Source organism: Sardina pilchardus, chromosome 15 (assembly GCF_963854185.1).
Source record: "Sardina pilchardus chromosome 15, fSarPil1.1, whole genome shotgun sequence".
Lineage (NCBI taxonomy): Eukaryota > Metazoa > Chordata > Actinopteri > Clupeiformes > Clupeidae > Sardina > Sardina pilchardus.
Window position 1 is genome coordinate 10963292 of NC_085008.1, and position 10440 is coordinate 10973731.

The 10440-nt window shown below is 44.1% G+C and overlaps 1 protein-coding gene across 2 annotated transcripts in view; it reads right to left on the reverse strand.

Annotated features, from left to right (window-relative positions):
• The window catches only part of pde4ba (phosphodiesterase 4B, cAMP-specific a), a 164118-nt gene extending 160560 nt beyond the window's left edge, over positions 1 to 3558 (reverse strand). For both annotated transcript variants that reach the window (XM_062556228.1, XM_062556227.1), the window contains exon 1: positions 3360 to 3558. The gene's annotated coding sequence lies outside the window, so the exon portion shown is untranslated. The remainder of the gene's footprint in view (positions 1 to 3359) is intronic.
• Between the last annotated feature and the right edge of the window lie 6882 nt (positions 3559 to 10440).

Below are 10440 nucleotides of genomic sequence, written 5' to 3' on the forward strand. Positions count from 1 at the left end.
GGGACATAGTGCTGTATGTACAGTAATGTATGTCCCATTCAGGTGCTCCACCCCCCCCTCTAGATATGAATTCGAAACATAAACAACATGTCGACACACAGACCAAGAGGAAGGGGTGGATCCTGTGGGGAGTTGAGGGAAACCACATCTTTGCAGTTACTCTTGTCCATAAACAACTTTGAAATGAAACTGTCTGTATCAGCATGCCTATCTGGTCTGCAATGTTCTCACACAAAGGAAATAACAGGGACACACCAATAACAAGTTTGCGCCGTAAATGACTTAAAGAGTATTGTGATTCGCTACCACAGAGCCTACATATGACACTTTTATGGAGGAATTCTAAATGTGTTTTCTGAGTGTCCACAATCACATCAAAAGAGAGTGACACAACTTTCCTTTTCTGTAACTATGTTGAAACACTGCACAACCTTGACTACTTTCCAAACATACAGTAGTTTCCACACACACACACACACACACACACATATACTGTATACACACAAGTGTGCACTAGCATGCACTGGCTATGTCCCCCTATGGATTTCCACTTTTAAAAAGCACATCACCATCTGAAGAAGTGTTGTTTTGTTTGCTCCAGGCGCCCTCTCCACCCATCAGGCCAGAATCTATGATTTTCATTAGGACGGGAATAAAAGCCATCAGAGAGATGGATGGTGACTGTGGCCAGAGCACTAACTGATGAGGGCTGCACCAGCCCGGGCCTCCTCAGCCAACTCCAGGGGACAGAGCAGAGCCAGGGAACGCTTGGCTCTCACAACCAAGCCAACGCTATACATACACACGTCCCAATGAACGCACAGAGGCACCACATTCATCATGTTCAATTACAGGTTAAGTAAGCAGAGTCAGGTGGATCGCACATGCACACGTAGACACACACACATGCACACACGTACACACACGCACACGCACACGCACACGCACACGCACACACACACGCACACACACGCACACACACACACACACAACTTAACATAACAGCACACTCTACAAGCGCAAACTATCAAATCTGAAATGCAGGTACTTGAAGTCATAAATAGATAAAATGCTATGACAACACATTCCACCTCACTATCAAACGCAGGCGATAACATTGACGCATACAGCTGTTCAGTGTTTAAACTGGGTAAACTCAGAGCTCTGTGGATTGTTTTGTTCAGAGAATGAAGGCATGGGCCTCTTTTATTAGGAGATTTACCACTTAGTCTGGGTTTAACTTACCCAAGTCTGATTCTAAACCTACCTGGAATACACACACACACACACACACACACACACACACACACACACACACACACACACACACACACACACACACACACACACACACACACACACACACACACACACACACACACACACACACAGGCTGGTTCCTCTCCATGTCCCCATCTATCTCCCCCATCATCCATGAGACAATGTGCAGAGGTGTACCAGCAGTCGATAATGACACACACACACACACGCACACACACACACACACAGGGTCACATTGGAAGGTTCCTCCTATTCTTATTCATACACTGGTGTCCTAATGATGTGCTCATCCCAGCTCTGTCCCCATAATAACATTTACTGTGACCCCCATTGGTGTGTGGTCGCCGCGGGTTACCTGCCACTGGAATGTCACACCACACAGTTCAGTTCGAGACCAGAGACCCCAGCCAGACAGGAAATGTAAACATCCTAGAGTCACCACGCAATATGCCCCCAGAGTCCTATTTCCCTCTTATGCTACAACAGCATGAGCACTCAGCCACCGTAAGACTGGCACGCTTAAGAAAATGATAACAAAGCAGTTTTATCAATTAGATGGATTTGTGTATGCTCGCCATCATCAACAATACCCAATTACTGCCAGCGCCACGCACTGAATCAAATTAAGAGTCCATTCCGTCTAAAGCACTGTATACTGTTACGGTTTCAGCTCCATGACCCTTCCCTCGCATGGGCATTTAGCAATTGCCTGAACACAGATAATGAAATATGACTCAACATTTATGTCTGTTGTTTATCTGCAACGGATTACTTGGATTACTCTGAGAACGCCTGCAAGGAGCCACTCACAGATAGACCTTCACTTATAAGCAATAACAGAACTGATTGATGTGATGTGTGTGCATATATGTATGCGTGTGTGTGTGTGTGTGTGTGTGTGTGTGTGTGTGTGTGTGTGTGTGTGTGTGTGTGTGTGTGTCTCTCTCTCTCTCTGTGTGTGTGTGTGTGTGTGTGTGTGTGTGTGTGTGTGTGTGTGTGGCACAGATGGATAGGTCTATCAACCAGGAAAGAGAGCTCAGTATCAGTTACATTGGTCTGCAATTTTCTGATAAAAAAATATGGTAATAAAGTCCATGCTCTTTTGTCATTTTTTTTAAATGACATCAATAAATAATCACAATCAATATAATACACCAATAGGCCTAGTACAGCATTATCAGTGAGGTAGAACCAGCTAAGGAGATGCCACACTGTGAACCAGATGGGACCCATCCTGTCAGACACAGCGGCGATTTCCACACACTTCTGAATCTGAACTCAAGTCGGCATGGGTCTGACACGAAAGCTACATGGCCCAGGAGTGGCAACAATATAAAGGTAGCCCACTTCAGGACGTGACTTATTTTAGTTAGTGACAGCATAACCTAGTGAAGTTGTTGTTGAATGCCACATTTGTTAACTATGAAAAAAACTATTTCATACAATCTACTGCCAGCACCTTGTGGTCACAACTTGTGTCGTAGCCTATCTGTGTGTGAAGACAACTGTAAAATACCATGCTGATCAAGCAGCACTGACTGAGTGTATGCTAGTCTTATTCGTTGGATATCGTTACGCCTGTAGGCTAGTGAGTTCTGCAACATAATTTACGTTGACTGGAAACAAATAAAAATGTCTCTGGTTGAGGTTCTGTTGAGGTTTCTTTTGGTTTCGCGATGCTCCATAAATATAGTGCTTCACATGAGTGCTGTGTCTTGTGTAAGTAAGTGTGAGTCTGCCGGTTTTCTATTGTAAACCAATTAGTCCATTGTAAAATAAATACCTCGAAGATGTTTACGGGAGCTGAGCACATTATCGGAACTCCTCCATGCTGCAAGGGCACCGAAATCTATTCAGGACTTGATTCACTATGAATGCAAGTTAATTTGCCACTAAATAATGTGAATTGGCGATTCATCGGCCAGGACATCCTTCTGCAATTCTAGACAGCATCACCCCATTGTGCAAAACTCGCTTTAGGATGCTTAAATATCATCTGTCACGAAACAAAGGAACAAAAGCAGTTGTACATGTTGTAAAGAACTCACGATCACATATGGGTTAAATGTATTCCTTACCTAAAAACGAATCCACTTTCTCACGTGGGCTGACAAAAGATCTTTGTCGCACAGAAAACGTAGCCTGTGTGACTAGAAAGGTCTTTTATGATTGTCCCTTCGGTCGCTTTTGTTTTTTGGAGTCGCTAAAAGCTAATGGGCATCCCTCGGGATGTTGTGTATCCACCGCCTAGACGCACCTCGTTTGTATCCCGGCAGCTCTGCTAAACGTTGTAATGTGCTTTCTACAGAGCTGTCCCGGCTATTGTGGCGAACTGGTAGCTCCGACACCTCCTCCTTTTTCTGACACTTGCACTTCCACTTTAAAGCGGTTGGTAGGCAAGCGATGCATTCGCTTGCGCTGCGAAATTACACTGCTTTAAGATCACCAACGTAAAGTTATGGATTTCATTGTTTTGTTTCTATGAATGTCTACCTCTAGTACAAACTCAATTGCACTGCAATAAAAACCAACCGGCAGGACAGAATCAGGGCTGAATTCGCAAACATGTTCGTAGACTAAAACAGATTTCAGAGGTCCACTCATGCATCGTATCATCTCTTAAAGCAAATTAACGTCAATTTCCAAGATAATCTTGGATCCATTCGTGTCTGTTTTTATGGAATCACTGGACTCATCTACTGCCAAGTATAGGCAGTATAGGCTACTGTTGAAAGAAGCTTCATCTTGGAGGTCATTTTCAACATAAACATGCTTGTTACAGTATCTACTAAACCACATCTCAGCTGTATCAGGTTAGTGCAGATCTGCTCCTGATCTGTATATGAACACTGATTAAAACTGTATATGGCAGAATTTCAGAAGTATCTGCACTTTTTGTTTCAACTGATCAGGGTCAAGGGGGTTATGGCTGTCATGGAGCCAGTGTGTGTTTAAAGAAGTCTGATATGTTATCATAGGCGGTTGATATGTCCCACTAAATTCCATTTCCTCGGACTCATTGGGAAGAGAGGAAAGGCTTTATTTATCCTATGTGTATGTTGTAAGCGTATACCTCATAACAGACGCGGGGGATGGCATTTGCTGCAGACTATCAGAGAGATCTGTGGGCTACACTATTTATTAGTTTAGTTTGCAATGTGTTCAAGACAGCCTCTCTTAATATTATGACATGAGTACATTTTGAAAATGGTATGAGCAGAGTACGTGCTGAAAGTAAGCAGACCCTCTCACTTCCATAAGGTATTTGTAATAGTGCTATAACAGGACACAGATCATTCTGTAATGGCCATATAGCTGGCAGCAGAATATCAACAGACCTTTGCTGACAAAAGAGCAGAAGTGAAATAGCAGGTGTTGCAGCACTAGCTGTTTATGTATTAAACCTTTACCTTTTCTTTATTGAGGTTTACCTTAGCGTGTGTGTGTGTGTGTGTGTGTGTGTGTGTGTGTGTGTGTGTGTGTGTGAAAGAGAGCGAGAGAGAGAAGACAGGAGATGGTTCTAAAAGCACTCACCTTGTTAATGAAGTGTGCATTACTGTACATTAAACTGACTAGTTGTGAATTTGTCTGGAATGATTTATTGTCTGAGCTTCCTCAAGTGATACATTTTGTATAACAATTAAGTCAACTTACTGCATGTGTGGGTATTTGTAAAAACAATAGGCTATATTATTTATTATTTTACCATACATTCAACAAAAATGTCCTGGTATGAATGAAACATAAATATCAGACGTATTCAACATATTCCATTGGGATAGTAACAATAATGCATATAAACAGTGCTTACTATTTGGTAGCAAAAGTTGCACAAATCAGTGAAGAAGCTTTGACAGCAGACTACAATCCACTGACAGAGATTTGGTAAGGTTGGGTTTTGTGGTAGTCATTGGTAAGAGTTTCCTAATTTGACTTCCTCATGCGCAACATTTTTTGTGGCCCATTTTCCAATTTGCCAATGCAGAGTGAGGCATATGTTTGTGAGACAAAATTCCCAATAATGTGGGAGCAGTCTATTTCCCCCCAGGGAAGTCTCTTCATACTCTGCCTATTTATCAACTACGCTCTCTAAATCATTCATCAACCTGTGAAACTATTACTTGTAATCTGTTTAGATAAGCCACACAGCCTTCGCACAACTTTCATTCCTTCAATCTTGTGTAATTTACTGAGGTACTCATCAAGAAAGAAAATGTTTTTAGTAGTCTTATTGCCCATTCAACAGTCACATGACAGTTAGTATTCAAAACATCCCGGAGCAATGTTCCAGCCTTTCTCTGGCTGTCATTTGTTATTCATACAGATTCATTCCTAAACCATACTTATGTGTTCATGCTGTGACTATGACCCAGTAGAAAACAGCCACACATACGGTTGCCTGCATTTACTTCAGTGCTGACAATTCAATTGGCCATGCTGGCCGTTTTAGATGAGTGGATTGTTGCCATCATACAGGGAATCCTTAACATAACATAACATGTTTTCACTGGATGTATTTGAATGGAAAAATGCAGGAGATCTAATGTCAACATTCAGATATTCTTTGAAAATCATAGAGCCTACAGCCACAGAGGCAATTACTTAAGAATGATTCTCTCGTGTCTCTCTCTCTCTCTCTCTCTGTATATATATGTGCGCCTGTGTGTCTCTGGGTGTCTCTGTGTGTGTATCTTTTTGTATGCACTGTATATGAGTACCTGTAAATTATTGTTATGTGTTATTGTTTAAAAATAGTCTGCACATTAAAATAGTCTGCACATACAGCACTTGGCTGTGTATGTGTATGTGTGTGTGTGTGTGTGTGTGTGTGTGTGTGTGTGTGTGTGTGTGTGTGTGTGTGTGTGTGTGTGTGTGTGTGTGCGTGTGTGTGCGTGTGTGTGTGTGTGTGTGTAAGAGAGAGAGACAGACAGACAGAGAGAGAGAGAGAGGGAGGGAGAGAGTCTAACAGATGTGTGTTTGTGCATTTCATCTCAGTAGTCTGGACATACAGTACTTTACAAAGAGCATAGACTTCTGACTGATCACTCAGATGAGAGTGTTGCTTTTGGCCACAACACACTTGTCAGTTTGGCATTTCAGGTTGTGAGGATTTGTGATCCATGAGTCTGAAATGTCAAATCTCAATCTGTGAAAGAGAAAGTCACTTGGGGCAGTAACACATGATGGCTGTCGCTGAGAATCGCTAATGGTTCATGTCACGTCATGGAGAATATTCCCTCAATTAATAGGATTATGATTTCTGTTAAAGGGCCCATGATGAATGTATCACTGGGATGGCTGCTGATACAAAATCACCAAAAATAACCAAATCCAGTCATTTTAAAGTTCAGGGGATGCCTGGGTCTTAAAACATGTGATTCATTTCATCCATCCTCCTTTCCCCCTGCATGAGAGGAAACAAAATGATCTCATTTATCTTTATCTGTGTGTCTAAATCGATTTGTAGAATATACTTAAAACAGAGACAACATGTTTCCTCCAACAATTACATTAACATAGGCGCATAAGACCACACTGATGTCAGGCTCATTCCAAAATGAGTTGCAGACACATAAAGGCGTACTGCCATGGTGTAAAGGCATGTAAATGCAGTGTACCAGATGATGATGATGATGATGATGGTGATGTGTTTGTCCTGCCATAGTGAGTCAAGCTGATGTTTTTCTGAGAGGCTTGGAACTGCATTGCTCAAACAGGGATTTAGCGGTTAAGTAACAGTGATTAAGAAGCGTGACCATCTGGTAAGTCTGTGTCAGAGAGCAGAGGGAGACCACCGCTGGAAAAGATGGCATGCATGCGCACACACACATACTCACTCGTACACACACACACACACACACACACACACACACACACACATACACACACGCACACACACATACACAGAGAGAGAGAGAGAGGGAGAGAGAGAGACTCTCAGACAAAGACAGACAAGCAGTCTTTCTTCTTTATAGACAAACAGACATGAACACACATACTGTTATTCTCATTCCAACACACATAACCAAGTAAATACACCCGTTCAGGCACTCCCCGAGACATACTACATAAAACATTTATAAATACATACAGAAATACATGAGGACACGCAATTCCTCATTCGCTCAGAACTTGCCAGCAGGCCCTCAAAGTAACTCCGCCTCAAACGCACAAGGCATGATGTACAGCCCACATCTCATGTTCTCTGCCCCCTACTGCGCGCACACACACACACACACACACACACACACACACACACACACACACACACACACACACACACACACACACACACACACACACACACACACACACGCACACACACACACACACACACACACACACACACACACACACACACACACACACACACACACACACACACACACACACACACACACACACACACACACACACACACACACGCACACACACACACACAAGGAGCACTCACAAGCACACCCATGGAGCTTGAGACTCTGATGATGACACAAAGGTCACAAAAGTATCTTAGTGAGAAATGGCAAATGAAGTGAAGTGGAAGTACACAGACATTAGCTCCCCCCCCCCCCCCCCCCCCCCCCCGGGCTCTGATGGGATGTACATTCATAGCCAGGGGCACCAGGCTAGTGAGGAGGCAGCTAGCCCGTAACAAACAACACAGAACACATATATTCCTTTTCTACGCTCAACGTACACACACACACACACACACACACGCACAACAGCAGAAATAAATAGATGCATACTGGACATGCACAGCACACATGGTATGATGGGTAATTGTTCACTTCAAGGTCAATCCTTCAGATGTGTGGCAAACTCACTGATGTCAGATTAAGTAAATCCGGTGAAGAGCTCAAGATGTCAGAACTGTATGACACACATTTTCGAATGCACTGGACATCCATTCCATGCACAAAAGGGCACGCAAGCTCATGTTCACACACCCACAGCACGTGCACAGCCATGTGTTAAAACACATATTTGAACATACTGTACACGTATGCACTCAAAGACATATTCACACTAACCCACAGCACATGTACTGCATGTGTGAGCAGAAGAGCATTATGCGTAACATTACACTTACATTACACTTATATTCTGATGGAATACATGCATTCTCTCTCTCTCTCTCTCTCTCTCACACACACACACACACACACACACACACACACACACACACACACACACACACACACACACACACACACACACACACACACACACACACACACACACACACACACACACACACACACACACACATGCATGTAATATGATGTAGTGCTTTACATGCTTGTCTCTTCACACCCAATGGTATGCAACATGTTTTACATTGCTCTCACCATATGTTTTATATCAACAGAACCAGTAGACAAGAGCCAACGGACGTACCTGTCAAAACAAGGAAAAATTTAAGAGTGGTTGCCTGGCAACAGTTGGCTGTTTTAAAGATGCGGGCTATCGTGCAGATGCTTTTCCTCGTGAAGCGGTCCTCCCTGAGCTGCTAACTAACTCAATCCTCAGAATCCAGCGGGCGCAGAACTGTCCATCGCTATAGCAGGCCCAGCTGCTTCTCACACGCATACCGAGGGGGACGATCAAATTAACCTTTCAACTGAACCCACCCAGGTAGCCAGCAGTCCCACTGGATGTCATTATAAACTCCACCGCCACACGCCACAAAGTTCCACTCGTTATCGTGTCCTGATTGGTTCCCTAGGTGACTCCCCAGGTAACGCGGCGGCTCTGTGTCTTGTGAGCTTACATGCTGTCCACATGCGTCACAGCGCCATGTTAATATAATCCAGTGGGCATGTGTTACTCATCTAATGTGAGTTAAATTATCGTATCACTCGCTCTCTCTCTCTCTGTGTGTCTCTCTCTCTCTCTCACACACACACACACACACACACACACACACACACACTGTATGACTTCGCCCACACTCACGCAACTGGCCACAGTGTGAGTGGAAGAGCGGGCAGTGCGAGTGCGGGCGGCCCGCGTGGATGAGTCATTGTTGTGCTCACGCTCGTGGTCGTCAGACGCAGGCGAAGGGGTTCACTTGTTCTGCCGGCAGCTGCAGCTCAGGCCTGCTATTATGACGTTAGCCGTTTCCTCCGCCAGGCCAATCAAATCAGCCCTGTGATACAATAACAGGGTACTGAGCCTTTTACACTAACCCACACAGCATACAGCACAACACCACCGAGCAAACGGCCTGACGTGTCTGCTTGTTTTTAACCAGATATGTGTGTGAGGGTGTGTGTGTGAGTGTGTAGGCTATGTTTGCACGCGTGGTGTGTGAGAGATCCCACATGAATTTGATTTGAATTTGCATGTGCCCTCTGAGAATATGTCCAATACATGCACCTTTTATTTCCTTATTTTTCTTGGTATTCATCTCGTTCTTTACCTTGTGCTAAGCATACATTGTATAATATGCAGTCAGCGACTCCCTATTGTAATGAATTCTTGATATTATGCCCCGTGAGACTTGAATGTAACGTAATATGGACGCCGCCATGGTTTGGTAGTGTGTAGAGGCGCCAGAGGTGAGCCATGAGTTTTGGCTGTGGAAGTAAACACTGAGCTGTAATTGATGTGATTAACTGAAACAGCTTTCACACTGAGTTCCCCTTCCTGTTGTTCAAGTGGGCTTAGAGTGTTCAGTGCTACACGAGGATGATTGCATCAAGTCTTGTGTATGTACGTGTGTGTGTACGTGTGTGTGTGTGTGTGTGCGCGCGAGTCTGACACACACAGAGAAAGAGAAAGAGAGGGAAAGAGAGAGAGCGAGAGAGAATGTGTGTTTTAACGTATTCTAACTCCAGGGCCTCACTTCCTGTAGGTGTAATAGGGTGGGCAACCCACAGGCACAGCTCCCGCCGGCTGTCCGTCTCAGTCTCTCTGAGTGTGGCCAACTGCAGCACACAGGCTGCCTCCATCTCCTCAGCTCCTCACTCCATCTTTGCCACGTCTAAATATAGCATAAGAGAGAATGCAAATACACATGCAAAGTTGCCAAACATGCGTCCCTCCATCACAAAAGCCTCTGCCCGCATTTAGCTGCGGGAGGTTCTACATAACTGGCAGGATTCAAATGGAATTCAAATGGCGTTCCATCCTCACGCTGGAGCACCGTCCCCC